This window comes from Pinus tabuliformis, chromosome 8, assembly GCF_031772625.1.
Source record: "Pinus tabuliformis cultivar Carrire ecotype Pingquan chromosome 8, CPIR1, whole genome shotgun sequence".
Classification (NCBI taxonomy): Eukaryota; Viridiplantae; Streptophyta; class Pinopsida; order Pinales; family Pinaceae; genus Pinus; species Pinus tabuliformis.
The window spans coordinates 1,133,144,553-1,133,158,675 of record NC_142294.1 but is presented as its reverse complement, the minus strand read 5'-3'; the positions used below and the strand labels follow the sequence as shown (position 1 = coordinate 1,133,158,675).

At 39.5% G+C, this 14,123-nt stretch overlaps 1 pseudogene; it reads left to right on the top strand.

Annotated features, from left to right (window-relative positions):
* The window catches only part of LOC149239330 (exocyst complex component SEC15A-like), a 115,964-nt pseudogene that overhangs the window by 78,620 nt on the left and 23,221 nt on the right, over nt 1–14,123 (top strand).

Here is a 14,123-nt window from a genome sequence, read left to right as displayed (position 1 = left end):
TAAACTTAGACATCACAAGACCATACAAAGACCTGTTTTCTTTTGATTCTAGTCAAGTCAAATGCTTGGGCCTAATTAAGGATTTATGTGTGTCCTTGGTTCAATTTCCCAACAAAACCATTTTAATGGATGTTGTTGTTGCGGATATCCCACCCAAATATGGGATGCTCTTATCAAGATCATGGGGAGCCAAACTCCAAGGCTCCCTGCAATTGGACATGTCATATGCAACCATTTCTGTATTTGGGCAACCAAAAAGACTTTATAGGGAAACACTCATGAAATATATGGTCAGCAGTGAAGAAAAGCCTCAAAATTTCCCAATATATGCTGTCCATTCAGACATAGACTCCTTCATCCTCTTCAATGACAGCGCAAGCTTCTCAAACAATGACATTAAAACCGAAACACCCATACAAGAACAAAACATTGATCAAACAAGTGGCACCTGCCAAATTTCAATCAGCCCAACAATACCCATTAACCCTCCTCTAGTTGTCAAAGATTGTCAAACAAATGATGAAATTATCCTAGGAGACAAATGGGAAAAGAAACCTCAACTCATGCTCACATTGCCATCTCATGAAAAGAATTTAAAATCTCCTGACCAGCAAGGCATCTGGTGGATCCTAGAGTTTGATGGCTCAGTTAACAAGTTAGGGGCAGGAGCTGGAGTATGGATACATAACAAAGAGAAAGGCTGTGCAGAAGGCCGGGCTTATAGATTGAACTTTAAATGCACTAACAACATAGCAGAATATGAAGCGCTGCTATTGGGTCTAAAGCTAGCAAAATCACTACAAGCTCCTAAACTCTCCATCATGGGAGACTCTGATCTAATAATTCAACAAGTGAAAGGAAATTTTGTTACCAATGACAAAAGATTAAGGTCCTATAGGTCTGCTGTAATCGAAATACTAGAAACTTTCTCCGAGTTTGTTCTCACAAAGATTCCAAGGGGCCACAATCTCCATGCTCACAGCTTGGCAACATTTGCCAGCACCTTCAAATTCCCACTACAACCCAACAATTGTTTCACAGCAGAGGTCAAATATAGGCCTTCTATTCCAAACAATGTCAAAGAGTGGCAAGTATTTGAGAATGACAGGCAAATAAACAACTTTTTAACCTTGCAACAAGAGTTTACAGGATTAAATATTGACCTTGAGACAGCAAGTCAATCTCAAATAGTTGATGGAGCAAGTCAATCACAATTACAGTTTCAACAATCTGCTCACCCAATGTCACCTAGGACAGCAAAACAATTACTCAGTCCAACCATTTTCAACAAAGAAAACATTCAGCAAATTCACCAAATTGACTGTGAAGAGCTGAGCAACGCTGAAGATGAAATCATACAACTCAAAGACAATCTTCTTCCAGCAGGTCTTACCCCACTAGAGGATATTTTTGACTCAAATGATGTCCCCAGGAAACCAAAGATGCAGCCATTAGATGCAACAATTGAAGAATGTAACATTGGTACCACTGACAAGCCTAAAATAATAAAGCTATCTGCTGCTTTGCCCCCTGATCAAAAACCCAAATATATTGATCTCTTTAAAGAGTTCCAAGATGTCTTTGCCTGGGGTTATGAGGACTTGAAGTCTTATGATACCTCTGTTATCCAGCACACCATTCCCCTCAAGCCTAATCAAAAACCATTCAAACAGAAATTGAGAAGAATCAATCCTGTGCTCCTTCCTTCCATTGAAAAGGAATTACAAAAAATGTTCAAAGCTGGTATCATAGCACCAATCAGGTTTTCTGAGTGGATTTCAAATTTGGTCCCTACAAGAAAGAAAACTGGTGAGATTAGACTTTGTGTAGACTTAAGGAATTTGAACCTAGTGTCACTCAAAGATAACTACCCCTTACCCAAAATGGATCACATCCTTCAGAGGGTAGTAGGGGCCTCAAGAATATCATTGTTGGATGGTTTCTCAGGCTTCAATCAAATCCTTGTACACCCTGATGATCAAGACAAAACTGCATTTACTACCCCATGGGGCACTTTCAAGTATGTGAAGATGCCCTTTGGATTGAAAAATGCAGGGGCAACGTTTCAAAGAGCAATGGACATTGCTTTTGCAAAGGAAATTCATGACTTCTTGGTCATTTACTTAGATGATCTTACACCCTTTTCTAAATCTGACCAAGAACACTTGAAACATTTAAGACAAATCTTCATAACATGCAGAAAATATGGTATTTCCTTAAACCCCAAGAAGTCATTATTTGGTTTGGAAGAAGGGAAACTTCTAGGGCATATCATTTCGAAAAATGGCATAAGAATTGATCCAGATAGGATACAAGCTATCCTACAAATGCCTCACCCAAGGAATATCAAGGAGCTGCAAGGATTCTTAGGAAAAATCAACTTTTTGAGAAGGTTTATCCCAAATTTAGCAGAGTTAATCAGATTACTAAACAATATGCTAAAGAAAGATTCAAAGGTCAAATGGACTGTTGAAGCAAAACAAGCTTTTGAAAGTATAAAATTGGCCTTGACTCAAACCCCAGTGTTAACTAATCCTCAGTTTGACAGAGACTTCATCATTTTCTCCTTTGCCTCCCAACATACTATTGCTGCTGTTTTATTACAGAAAGATGACCAAGGGAATGAAAAGCCCATTGCTTTTTTCAGCAGAGCTCTTATAGATGCTCCTCTAAAGTACCAAATAATGGAGAAACAAGCCTATGCCTTAATCAAAGCTATCAAAGACTTTAGGATTTACATCCTTTACTCCCATGTTGTGGCTTATGTACCAAGTCCTATTGTCAAAGACATCCTCACACAAGAAAACTTAGAGGGAAGAAGAGGAAAATGGATTGCAAACATACTTGAATTTGACATTGAAATAAAGCCTACAAAGCTGATAAAAGGGCAAGGTTTGGCCAAGTTAATGACAGAAGCAAATTTCCAAGCCTTAGATATCAACCAACTGGACAGTGAAACAGAGCTAGCGACTCCAAAGATCAATGTAGCCTTTGAACAATCTCCATGGTACTCTGATATCTGTTATGTGTTACAAAACCTGTGTGCTCCCCCAGGACTGTCCAGAACTAAGTCTAGGTTCCTAAAAATGAAAACATCTAAATTTTGTGTGATAGATGAGAATCTACTCTGGAAAAACCATGAAGGTATTTTGCTGCACTGTCTTCTTGAGAGTGAAACTGACAATATCATGCAAGAATTCCATGCTGGAGACTGTGGTGGACATTTGTACTGGAAGTCCACTGTAGACAAGATATTAAGGGCTGGTTATTACTGGCCCACTATGTTTTCTGATATGAAGAAATTCACAACATCATGCCACAAGTGCCAACTGTTTGAAGGCAAAAGACAGTTGCTGCCACTTCCTTTGAGGCCCATTGCAACAGAGAGACCTTTTCAACAATGGGGCTTGGATTTCATTGGAGAAATTCATCCCTCATCTTCAGGACAACACAGATGGATCTTGACAGCAACAGACTACTTCACCAAGTGGATTGAAGCTGTCCCATGCAGACAAGCAAATGATTCAGTAATCATTCAATTTTTGGAAAACAATATACTGGCTAGATTTGGCTGCCCGGACAAGATAATAACAGACAATGCTGCTGCCTTCAGATCCAAGAAGATGGTGAACTTCTGCCATAAATTTCACATTACTTTGGGCCATTCTACAGCTTACTATCCTCAAGGAAATGGCCTTGCTGAATCATCAAACAAAAGCCTGATAAACATCATAAAGAAAGTGCTGGAAGAGAACAAAAAGAACTGGCATAAGAAACTAGTAAATGCTTTATGGGCAGACAGATTAACCACTAAAAGATCAATTGGGACCAGCCCATATGAGTTAGTCTATGGATTAGAGGCCAGATTTCCTTCATCACTAGGAGTGCCGGTTATGAAACTCCTACAAGAAAGCCAAGCAGAGCCAAATGACATGCAAAGAAGGATTAACCAGATAATCTGTTTACAGCAGACCAGAGAACAAGTTTTCAGCAGAGTGCAGATACTACAAGAGAAACTGAAAAAGGCCTTTGATAGACGAACCAAAGCAGAAGATTTCAATGTAGGGGACAAAGTTTTAAAGTGGGATGCAAGAAGAGAAGAGAAAGGAAAACATGGGAAGTTTGATTCTTTATGGAAAGGACCATTTTCTGTCCAAGCAGTACAAGGTAATAACACCTACTTCCTAAAAAGTTTGACTGTAACTGAAATGGATGAAGGTCCTGTCAATGGCAGGATGCTGAAGCACTATTTTGACTGTTCACTATGATAGAAATTCAGAGGTTCATTGTATATATGCAGTTGTACATATTCCTTTTTGATTTAAATTGTATAAAGAGGTTTTCCCAAATGCTGCACCTAGCAGCAAAAGGCAGATAGAATCAGAGGTTCTCCAAGAAAAGGCACACAATTTTGACAGATTATATGCAGCAGATTTCAAAGACAAAAATGGGCAGTCAAGGAATAAGGCAATCTGACCTGCTGTTCTTGGTCTTTCAAAAGAAAAACCATCCCCATGTGGAGCCACTGTTGGATACCTATAGTAATAGGTTTCATATTTCATGATTGGCAAGAGAAAAGCCAAATATGCTCTGCTCTGGTATCCCAAAGATCCCATATTTCCTAGAAAGCAAGAGCTGGGTAAAGTGTTTCAAGTATTGAGGACCTTATTTCAAATTTTGTGGATGATTCAACAGTCTAATCTGGATCATGCCATGTTTCAATTTTGAGTTGTAGAATAGAGAAAGAGGTCTGTCCAAACAGCTTAATCTTGGCAGACAAGTAGTCCAGGTAGAGAAGCAAAGGTTCCCAAAAGTTTAATCTGGGACCTTGGAAGACATAAGGGTAGAAGTAGATAGAGAGAAAAGGAAAAAGCCAAAGAAAAGAAAAGGCAATTGAGGGTTGCAAGTCCAAGTGCCCCTCCAAGAAGAAACAAAAAATGCTAGGCAAATAGTTGGGTAGGCAGTTGTGGTTGCAGAAAGAATATGATCACCATTACACAGGCATCAATAGGTCTCTTGCCAAGGCAATAAATCTATCAGCAAACAAAGTGGTGAATTCCATGAACTCACAGCAAAGAGCATCACTAACTTCTTTTCTTTCCCTCTCTAGTCTATCACTAACACCCCCTTTCTAATTCCCCTCCTTCATTCATATTAACTCCTAATTCTACTATATAACCTCCCTTATCTTACCCCCACCCCTAATATTATTAACACTAAGGTGTATAAAACCCCAAATCTTATGTATATTCCCTCCCCTAGGCATAATAGCCGTGTATTGTTCAAAAGGGACCAAAATGGCATCTGGCCACTTTGGTGAACCTATTCCACCCTATTTCCCCTTTGCTGCAAGTCAATTTGCCCTCAAATCACCTCTGCACTGATAAAACCCCTCTCCAAACCCCTTTGGCATATAAAACCTTTGCAAAGGCTAATACCCGCCTCTGGCACGTTTCCCAATCCTACCGCATGGTTGGTTAATCAAAACATTTGAAAAAACCCATAAAACCCACAAAGTTTGATTTTTCCGCCCGCACTATCAAACGCGCCTTTTTCTCCTCCGCCAGCCGTCGGATCAAGCCCATCAGATCCGACGGCCCACATCAATATCGGAGCGCTTCCTGTGGTGGCACGTTAACCTCCGGGAAAGTGACGTTGCGCCTTGTCACGCCTCCTCCACGCGTCAACCGATGGACCATCTCGGAGCCCGCTCTGACAGCCTCTGCGCCGTACCTAAACCGCCCCGAGAAACCGCGGCGGTTAAGGCCTTAACCGTGACCGCTGCAGTTTGACCGCCACCTACCCGTCGCTGACTCGCCGCCACGTCATTGCCTGCTCGTACCTGCCTCTCGCATGGGCCCACCCAGTGGAGAACTTTCGGCCAGCTCATCTCAGCGTGGACATGACATGACTATGGGTGGAGAGGTCAGCTCCTCCGGTCAACATAGAAAGGGGCAGTCAAGTATAAAGCAGCAATTCATTGACATCAAAAGGAGGAGTGATCCCATAAAAGTGCAGCTGTATGATCACTTGTTAAACCTAGCTCCTAGCAACCAGCAGAGACTCATGTCTGCTTTTGATGTGAGCGAAGGCAAAATGGTAATGAGCCACTTCATGCCCACAACTTTGCAGCCTCAGTCCACCTCGGACTATCTAAGAACCAACATGGAGGTTCTTGCCAAGGACATACACCCCATGGACAAGATTGAATTACATAAGCAAACTGGTGAAATGGTGTATGCCTCCCTGGCAGATGAGACATTGGAGAATTATAAACTAAAGAACAGCCTGGATAACACAGCTTCTCAGCTGGAGTTAGAAAGAGCATCATCACAAGCCAAGGACAATAGGATCAAGTCCTTGGAAGAGGTAATTATAGAGATAGGGCATGATCCTAAAGATGTCAAAGGCATCCAAGAACTTCTGAAGATAAGGGATGCAGACATGGCAGCCCTAAGAAAGAAAATCAAACTCCCGGCCACCATCCATCCACAAACAGATGAAGTTGCCCAGCAAAGGCAAGAGAAGGATGCTACAGATCTGCTGGTATCCCTATACAAAGAGCTGGTTAGGACTCAAGACCAGCTAGGACAAGCTGAAGCTACAAAGGCAGCACTACAAGAAACACTGAAGCAAAGAGAAGGGGGCCAACCCTCCCAGCCTCCTCCTGTGATAATAAATCTTGAGGAAATCCCTCCAAAGACCACTCCTGCTCCTCAGCAAACAGAAGCTACAGCACCAACTACAGCGCCATCCACAACAACAACATCTACAACATCAGAACAGGCTACTAGTTTAGACATGCAAAAGCTGCAAGCTGAGATCCAAGCTATGGAATCTCAAATGAAAGAGCTGGATGAACTTAAGAAAACCTTGACCAAGGTAAATGAAAAGTTTGACAAGAGCAAACAGAATGAAGCAGCCAAGGAGAGAGAGGTAAAAGCTCTTAAGAGGAGAATTGCTGAACTAGAGAAAGAGCTTGCACTAGAAAAAGTGACAGCTGAAATGAAAGCAGTGCTATGGAGCAACATTGGGCGGTCCATCGCCAACCAGTGGCAATATATTGAGACCATGGATGAGCAAATGGTGCTCATCACTAAAGCAAACAGAGAAATACAGAGGGCCAGGGCAAGCCTTGGACACATGCCAGAAGCTGCTACTAGGATAATCAATACTCTGAACTATAAGACTAGCTCTCAATTAGCTGTCATGGGAATCACCAACAGGACAGAAACAATTGCTGTAGCCAAGAGAGTCATAACATTGAGGAACCTGGTTGGAACACTGGAGAGGAGGACACAGGATATGCAAACTGAAATCAACAGATTCCTGGAAAAGTTCGTGGCACTACAAAACAGAGGCCTCCCCAGCATTTTAAGTAGTGTAGGAAGACTGCTCACCCTGGACAATTACAATAAGAGAATTGATGCCCAGGCAGTAGCAGAGATTGCACAACCGCCCAGCACTTCAGCAGAACCAGGGCTAGCCACCGGGCAGAGTATGTATGACAGAGTGGAGAACCTGTTTTTCCTCATGAATGAAGTTGACCATCTGTTTGATACACCACCTAACTTCTTCAAATTCACAGAAGCAGATGAAACTCTAGGGGCAATCTTAGCACACCAACTGCCCACACAGGATGCCTGGAGAAATTTGACACAGACAGTTTTGTCAGGCCAGAATCAGTAGCGCCAATTCTCCAGGCAAATGAGCATACATGCGCAGGCACAATTTTGAAGAAAGATATCTACAGAGAAGAGGCAGAGGCTGAGCCAACTCAGCAGGACCATTGACTCACCACAAGCAACAGTCACAATCACAGGTGACAAGTCCAGGATACAGCGTACAAAGCCTTAAAGACAGATCTTCCAGCATTTATTCAGAATATCTCGACCGACTTAGCTGTCTCCAAAGGCTAAAATATCTTCTGACAGAGCATTAAAATGCCTGTACTCTGTAATCAATGCTGCATTAAATTTTGATCATAATATCTTAAGTAGTTGGTAAGAGTGTAAAATCTGAGATAACTCAGAACTCAGATATTTTGTAAATCACCGCAAGTATATATTCACCCTTCACAGCAGTTGAAGGGGTTGTTGCAATTTTCTTTTGAAGAGCTCTTGCTCGTTGTAATATTTTCAGAGAAGTAATACAAAGGAAGAATGGAATTTCCAAGGCTTGGTGTTCTTTGATGTATTGTGGTGAAAGATGAATGTTACAGGATTCCAGGGTGTTGCATAAAACAATAAGTATTCTCAAATCTCTTTGTTATATGTTTTCGAGTCTTTTGTTCTCTTTTGTTGTTCAAATGTTTTACACTTGATAGCAAGGTGAAAGGATAGTTCCAGGATTTAACCATGTTTACCCTGGACTCAAACTGAGCTATTATACATGTTTTCCTCAGATACAGTGACAAAATTGTAATTCTTAATTGCTGCATTTCAAAACTGTGTCTTTTACTGTGACAGGCATTCTCAGGGATTCAATTTTTGCCCCTGAGACCTCCGTCTTTCTCCTCTTAAAGTTGTCTGTTGGAAATATATAGACAATAAGTGAAAATTCTTAAATGCTTTCACTGTTTGTGTTACCTGTTTCCAGTCATTTAATCAAAAATCTGTTCTATTAAACACTCAAATGGCCCTGTAAGTTCCATCTTTCATCTCAAAATTTCAAAAACATATAGCCACAGACTCCATTGCCCAATGGTACTCAACCTCTCTGAAAACTACATCACTAGAATCTAAAAGGAGTTTCATCAACCAAAACATAAACAAAACCAGTGCATAATAGCTAGCCTAAAACCCTATCACAAACAGTTACAAATCATAAAGAGAGAGCCCTCTCTAATCACAGTTTGGCTAGAAACAGTGATCCAAAGATTGGTTAGTGGTTACCCCGGCCGTATTCCCTTGGGAGTCATAGGGAACAACCTGGGTGTTAACACAACGAATGCCACCATATATACGTATCAATAGTGATGGCCCTCAAAGGTCCGTAACCATAAATTGTTGTCATTGGTATGAAATGGTGACGGTCGTTGTCTGTCATTATAGTCATTATTCTTGATGGACATTGAATGTCACCACAACACCTATACTTCTTGCAATGCGGCTTTTGGTGACGGTCAATGAATGTCACCATATATATGCACCAATACTGACGACCATTAAAGATCTATCACAATAAATCATTATTGTTCATATGAAATGGTGACGGTCACTATCTGTCATTATAATAAATATTCATGATGGACCTTGAATGTAACCATAACACCTATAATTTTGGCAATGCCACCTTTGGTGATGTTCAGTTTTTGGTGACCGAGGCTATGGTCCATCACCGTTGCTCATATGCAATGGTGACGGTCGCTATCCATCATTATAAATCATTATTGGTGATGAACTTTGTATGGCATTACAACACCTATACTTTTGGTGATGCCACCTTTGGTGATGTTCAGCTTTCGGTGATGGAGACTATGGTCCATCACCATTGCTCATATGAAATGGCGACGATCGTTATCCATCACTATAAATCATTATTGGTGACAAACTTTGTATGTCACTACAACACCTATACTTTTGGCAACGTCACCTTTGGTGATGTTCTGTTTTTGGTGATGAATGCTCTTTTGACCATCACCAATGAGCTTATGGTGACATTTTTTGCCCCTCAACAATGTCCTTTTTTCTTGTAGTGAGGGCTTGGAGTGTTGTGGTGACCTTGGCCTTTGTAAAAATTTCTTCTTTTAACTGCCGTCCTCATTCCGTGAAATCATCACCCTTCATAATTTGACTTTTCAACATTGCATGAGTGAAGGAGTGAGTTGCAATTAACTAGGTGAAGGCGACTGAGACCACTGACTAATAATTAGCTTATAAAACCTCATATGTCATTCATTGACAACAAATTTCTAACTATAATATGCTCAAGATAAGAGGTCAAGAACATTGCATACCTGTACCTACCTGATGGTTGTTGGAGAGACATGCATGCTGCTGCTGGGTTTATTTTGATGTGTAGGTGTTGGATGGTGATGGTGATGATCTTGATGCTACTGCTAAGCTTTGGAGGAACTTATTTGACCTCTGGATCTCCTTTAAAACTACTCACTGCCAATCCTATAGGTGTTGTTTTGTATCCTGTAGGTTTATAAGACAACAACTTCATTTGTCCATATCTCCAAAATGGTAAGATGGATTGAGCTAAAAGTTTCTGAGCATGTTTCTATCATCACCATGCACCTCCACATAGAAAAATTTTGGTCAATGGATGCATGGATCTCGCAAAAAAATAAAAATGGCTGAAGGTGATGGAGGACGATTTCTTGGAAACCGTGCACTGGACTTTGCCGAAATTGCTTGGGCATGTTACCATCATCCATATGCATCTCCCCATTAAACAACTTTTTAAATGGATGCACGGATATTGAGAAAATACAAAAATGGCTGAAGGTGATGGAGGCCAATTTTTTGGAAACCATGAACTATAATTTTCTGAAATTGCTTGATAATATTACCATTATCCATATGCATCTCCCCCCTGAAACAACTTGGCAAATGGATGCATGGTTTTCAAGTTATGGAAAAAACAAATTTCTGCCCTATGTACTTTTGTATCTTGTAGTAAAACAGAGCATCCTGTAGTTTTTTAGGACAGCAAGGAAAATGAGTGGTAGAAGCTTGAGAATGATGGGTGGATGGGGAAAATAGATGAGGGTGATGGATTGACATGGCCTTGGCCTTGTTGGAGCATTTGAGTGAAGTAGGATATAGTCAAAATTTGACTTCTTTTGACTAGGCTTGACCAATTTTCCTTTTGGTACCAACTTGTTCTTGTTGCTTGTAGATGTTCGATAGTACATGCATGCATGGAGCAAGGATTCTTTTATTTTTTTCTTCTAGGCCTACTAGTTGCCTGAATGAGATTTTCAACTAGTAGGCCTACCTAGGTGCCTCAAAGGAGGTTTTCACCTAGGATTTTTTTTTTTCCAACCCATTCACTGCCTCATGGAGGTTTTCAATCCATGAGCCAATCTGAGGTGCCTCCAAGGAGTTTTTCACCTTAGATTTTATTTTTTCTCTTATTTTTCAATTTTATTTTTTTATTTTTTAAAATTTATTTATTTATTTATTTCTACCCTACCCTACTTGAAAAACAAAATCACTTTCAAGTATAAGAATACTTCCAATGGAGCCATGTGCACATCAAGATGACAAACAAAATGATGTGGAGGCTTGAAATGTATGCTTTGACATGTACTTGGAATTCAGAGACCAAATGATTTGACTTTGAAAGGATTAAGCATAGTTGAGGAAGAGAGTGATGCTGCAACTTAATGATTGTCTGGAACCATTTTTCAATATAGTTGTGATGTCCTTGGTCCTTTTTCTGATCTGGATCATTCTCCATGTCTTCTTCTACCATGACCTTCAAATCTTCCTCTTTTTTTTATTGTTCTCTTGAATACATGAAGGATTTGATGGTAACCATGAGGGATTTTTCTCGATCCTTGATTTTGAGAATATCTTTTTTGCGATACTCTTCCTCAACAATGGTGAATACGATTGAGCTCAAGAGGAGATGCTTGGAAGTTTTGTACCTCAGCATTGTAAGTGGGCTGAGCTACTTCGATGTGTGGGTTTGGAAATGGTGGTACAGGTAGTTGGGTGGGAGTGCATATTTGAGATGGATGTGGATGGGGTTGTGATTGTGGTGGAGGTGAATGGTAGGGATAACATGGACTTAGGTATGTAGGATATTGAGGAAAATATTGGGGATATTGTGGATGGCTCCCATAAGTGTTCCAATTACTTTGAGGTGGATATGCATAACCTTGAAATTGGGAATTAGGATCTTGCATCATATCAAGCTGAATAGGCTGCCATGGTCCCCTTGGAGCTACATGACATTGCTGCATTGGCAATTGAATTTCTCTATTATTCTCTTGGTGAACTTCCTTCAACCTTGGTAATGATGAACAATGTTTAACACCCTGTGATTCTGCAACACAAATATCAACATTTTCTTTTCCTTCATCTTGCATTTTTAACATTTCTCCTTTTTTTGTTAGATTGCTAAGAATTTCTGTTTTAAAATCATCAAACAAATTTCCAAGTTTAGCTCGACTTATCGATCTTGATGTTGATTTACCTACTCTTTCTTTTCCTCTTGATATGTGTTTGCATGTTTCACAAATTTCATCAAATGATAATTGGTATACATCACCTCTACTCATGATATTAAGGAGATCAATCCATTCATCCCTAATTGTTCTAAGTAAGAGGGTTTTTAGTGTGTCGTATCCTAAATGGTGTAGCTTTTCCCTCTTAAAATTATACATGAACCTATCTATTAGATCCTCAAGGCTCTCATCTTCTTTTTAATTCATTCTAAAGATTTCTTCCTTAAGATCACGATCTTTATATTTTTCTAGAAATATATTTTGCATGTCATTCTATGCTCTTATTAAATTAGTCCCTAAACTCATGAACCATTTAAGAGCTCTATCCTTCAATGTTGCAGGAAACAATCTCAGTTTTTGAGTTTTTAATAAGTAACCATAGGATTTACAAACAATTTCAAATTCAAAGAGAAAGGTTTCCGGATCCTCTGACCTTAGACCATGAAATTTTGGAAGAAAAGATGGAGGGATGTTCTTCATGTGATGTGGCTCTTACTGCACCACGTGATAAAATGGGGGGTGGGTTGGTGTTGGAGGTTTTCTGTTTTTATGATTGAATGAAAACTATAATGCAATGCAATTTTCTACTTATGAAATTAAATATGCTTAATGCAACTTTTTTTTTTTTGTTTTTGCAAAAAGTAAAAAGAAATGAATCAACTAGGTAAGAAAACAATGCATACTTTGATACCTCCCCGGCAATGACACCAAAAAATGATGAGCCTCGGTATTGCAACAAGAATGTTGCAACTCCCAAGGCTACCTACTTTAATTATCAACCTGGGGTTCGTACAAAATTAAGAGGTATTGGCACTATATGTGCAACATAAAATGTGTCCTTCCTTTGCTGTCATGATGTAATGAAGTGCATGTACTGAAGTCAAATCCTAAACTAATTATAGAGAATTAAATGTTCGAAATGAAACTTAACCTATTGCAAGAAAGAATGTACAAGGAAAGAGACTGAAATCAAATGCTAAAACACACCATTTTCTAACTAATTGCTAAGAGGATTTGCTTCAAAAGAATGCTAAGTTAACATATATGCAGTCCTACTGTCCTAAGCATGTAAATTCAAACCATTAAACCTTCTACTGCTGTGCATGTAAATGAATAAAATAAATATGTTTTTCTTTTTGTCTTTTTATTTTTTATGTGAGAGTGTGAAAGCTAATCTCTTTTGGTGATGTGGGAGGTGGTTTGGAGATAATGGTGAATGGTTAGAAGGTTTGAGAGACAAGTAGGGACCCTTTTCTAGCTTCCTAGAGGCTTTTTCCTCAATTCGGCCTCAAAACAGGCTTTCCTACAGGATGCTACAATGATTTCCTACAAGATCCCCTGATTTCCTATAGGATGTACAAATTTACTATAATTCATCGAATGGCCAAGAAAATCAAATCCAAATTGGATGGGACAAACTTTGGTATTAACTAGGATGTGTTACGTCCCCATTCCAAGTGGCATCACTCAGAAAGACTTCTGTTAACCCATGCAAAAAATATGAAAACATTACTAGTCGAAAATCTAGAAATTCGAGAACTAGTGAGCTAGTAAATCTAAAAAATTCCTAACCTAATCAAGTGAAAATGTAGTGGGGTGATTTTTGTTATGAACTAGAATGTTTTTGTGATATAATGCAAGTGGAATCAGTTCAATTGAAGCTCGTTAGCATTCTCTAAAAGATAGCAGAAATTTACTATTCTTTGCTAAAAAGGAGGTCCGCAATCTAGATTTGGGAATAAGAAGAATAATCCAAGTAGCTCAACGATTACTATGAACTTTCAAAGCTTTCCCAAGGATGAATTAATTCCTGTGATCCTGTAGAAGAGCTTACATAAACCATTTAACTCAATCCTACAACAAGAAATCATTAATACTAAATGCATAAATAGAAAGAAATAAAAACTAGAGATGCATGTGAATAAGCAGTGAAAAGAAG